Genomic DNA, 3,640 nt, shown 5'->3' with positions numbered 1-3,640 from the left:
CAATTCTTTTAGATATATTTCTTTTTATATTATGAATATTTATAATAATATGGTGAATATCTTTTTTTTTCAATTGTGTGTTGTCAAAAATATTTTCATTATTTTTTATATTTTCTAGGGTGTGTTCAAATTGTTTCTTAGCATGAATTAGATTATTTTTAATAGTGTTTATATATTGATTTATTTTATTTTTTTTCTATTTGTTTATATTCTTGATAATAATAATAATATTCATATTGGTAAGTATCTAGATCGTTTTATGAATTACATCAATTCTTTGCATGATGTTGGTTATATATTCTTGTTGTTGTTTATGATAATTATGACTATATATTTGTGTATGAAAAGTATTTAAATGATTAAAATTATGTTCATTATATTTATATTATTATTATGATCATTTAATAATAATATATATTATATTTTTTCATTTTTAATGTTATAGGTTCAAATATATTTTGCTCAACATTATGAACATATTGATCTGTAATATTATCCTTTTCTATATGATTCATTTTGTTTATTAATTGTTTCTATATTTATTAGTTTGTTTTGTGTATTTTTTAATTTATTTAATTTATCTGTGTTTATATTTTTATATAATTGTTCTAAAGATTTAATAATTTGTATCTATTTTTGTATTTGTTCGAATTTATTATTTTGTATTTTTATATAAAAACATTATCCATATGTTTGATCGTGTTTATTAATTTTGTATATGGTTGTAAAATATTTTTTTTATTTATATGTTCATTTATTTGTATTCATATGTATATTATGGTTCATATGATGTTCATTCGATGAATATAATTCTTTTTTCACATTTTTAATTATTTTAGAAATATCTATTTCCTTTTGTGTATATAATTTTTTTTTTTGTTCTTCTATAATATTTACCAAATTAATTTTGTCATCTTCACTTATAAGATTGTGTCCATAGAGTTTCTTAAATTGTAGAGCTTCTTTATTTGTCGTATGATAGTTTGTTTGAATTATATTTATAAATTTTTTTGTATATCATCTTTTTGTTTTTTTCATATGTATCATAATTTTTGTTGTATTTTTATTAACAACAACACTAATAGTTGTAATTAAATGATTGTTACATTGTATTCGTAGTTTATATAAATTCATCTATTGAATTATGATATGTCATAATTTGTTCCTCTAGAATATCTAAATTTTTTATGATTTCTTCTAATTTTATTTTTTCATTTTGTAAAATATCAGTGTTTATGAATACATGTTGTTCTATACTTTGCTTGATTATTGTATTCATTTGTTCTATTATCTATATAATATTTTCTTTTTTATTTAATATATTGTCTATATTTCTTAAAATAATTTTTTCTTTATGATTTCTATTAAACGACTTGTACTTTTATACATGTCCTTCACATTTGTAATAATATCTTCACTTTTTTTTTTTTTTATATTTTGTATATCCTTAAAAAAATATTGGAAATATTTTCATTACGTTCATTTGATTTAATTATTTGATTGTTAATTTGTTTTTTTAATTTCTTCATCCTTATTAATTAATGCAGAATCATATTCTGCGCATTTATAACAATTCTTTGTTCATTTTGTTGTTTTTTTATGATTATATTATTAAAATAAGTGTGTTCTTTTTTTTTTTTTTATATGTATATAACTTATTATATATATATATATATATATATATATATATATTATTTATTTTATCATAATATGAAGAAATGGTTTCTTTAAGTAATCTTTCTTTTTCACCATTATTATTTTCAACATTGTTTTTATATTTCTTTAATTGTTCCAGTTCATTTTTCATACAATTTAAACATTGTTGTAACAAAGTTATACTCCTCTTTTATGTTGTGTACATCCTTCTGTCTTTCCTTTTTTATTTGCTTAAATAATATTATGGTTTCATTTATTTTTACATTTTTTTAATAAAACAGAGGCCTCCTTTTTTATTTTGATTTCATTGATTTTGTTCCTTTATAGATTTTTCTTTTATTTCTTTTGTTTGTATATAATTCAAAGTGGATGAAAAAAATTTGTGAAGAATATTTTTTGTATTAAATTATATGATTGTATAAAAACATTATATTTTTTCATCCATATTATTTTTATATGTTTCTACATTATTGTTTATATTTTTATCATGTTGTGATGTATTTGTATTAAGTTGTATAAAAAAAAAAAAAATGATTTCTTAAAAACATCAGTCAGTGTATATATTTCTTGTCTTATTTTTTCTATATTTTCCTTTTGAATTTCTGCTTTTTCTTTAACTTTTTGAAAGAGCGCTTGTTCGTAATATTTTTTTTAATTTATCTAAAGAATTATCTATATTGGATATATATTAATTTTTAATATGTCTAATTTTTTTTTCTAGATTGATGTTTCTTATTTCGTTTTGCAGATTTTTTAAATGATTCATATAATTTAGATCTCGTAAAATTAATTTGTTTAATAAATCGTTTACATTTTGATCACATATATTTTTAAATTTGTGAAATGATTCGTTTGCTTTTTGGATATATGTATGTATATTATTTTGTACAAAATCCATTTGAGATAACATATTATCTAAAATGAATGTTAGTAGTATTAATATCTACAAATAATTTGAGTGCTTGTTCATTTAATAAAGTTTTCTCTATATGTTTAATTTGTGATTGTTTCTTTTATATAGCATGTTTATTTTGGTTTTGCATGTATTTATATGTTCTTCAAATGTTTTATCGTTTATTATGTCTATAATTTGTTTTGTTTTGTTTTTTTTATTGGTAGATTCCATATTTATTTGTTTAATAAAAGAATTATGTAAGATATAATTTATTTTGATTCTCATAATGAGTTATAATACTATAATTTTTTTTTAATTTTTTCTATATTAATTAATAAATTATTAATAAAAGCATCTTCATTAAAATTAATTTGTTTATGTAAAACATTTGAATTATTGTAAATTGTCTTCATTTGTTCTTTTTGTTGTTGTGATTTTATATATGAATGATGTAATTGTTCTGTATATATATACTAACATGATTTACATTTTGTGATATATCTTGAAGGATCGATTTATAATTTGTTAAGACTAATATGTTATTAATATTTTTAATTTCATTAAATATATTTTCTATGTCATTTGTATATTGAATAATTCGTTGTTTGTTTGTAAGAAGATTTATTGCGTTTTTTTGAATTTTTTTTTAATTCATCTATTATAAAAGCTTCGTTTTTTTAGCTGATTTGAATTTATGATTATATTATTTATTTGTTTATAAAATGGATTATTAGTTTTTTCTACATAAGAATAGATATTGGATTTATTTAATGTTTCAACATAATTTTCTTTATTTATTTGTTTATAAAATAGATTATTAGCTTTTTCTACATAAGAATATATATTGGATTTGTTTAATGTTTCAACATAATTTTCTGTATTTATTTGTTTATAAAATAGATCATTAGCTTTTTCTACATAAGAATAGATATTTGATTTGTTTAATGTTTCAACATAATTTTCTTTATTTATTTGTTTACTAATAATTTCAATATTATTTTTATATTTATCAATGTTTTCAATATATTTTGTAGCTTTACCATCCTTTTGATCATTAATATGACGTAAGAAATATTCGATTATATTTTT

At 17.9% G+C, this 3,640-nt stretch overlaps 1 pseudogene, besides 2 other annotated features; it reads right to left on the bottom strand.

The window, feature by feature from the left end:
• The window catches only part of PRSY57_0005400 (reticulocyte binding protein 1), a pseudogene marked incomplete at both ends in the record, with an annotated part of 4,187 nt that extends 547 nt beyond the window's left edge, over positions 1-3,640 (bottom strand).
• Positions 1-3,640: part of a sequence feature (interrupted by gap) that runs on past the window's edge.
• Positions 1-3,640: part of a sequence feature (interrupted by gap) that runs on past the window's edge.

The sequence above is a fragment of the Plasmodium reichenowi genome, chromosome 4 (assembly GCF_001601855.1).
Source record: "Plasmodium reichenowi strain SY57 chromosome 4, whole genome shotgun sequence".
Lineage (NCBI taxonomy): Eukaryota > Apicomplexa > Aconoidasida > Haemosporida > Plasmodiidae > Plasmodium > Plasmodium reichenowi.
This window is presented reverse-complemented; position numbering and strand designations above follow the sequence as displayed.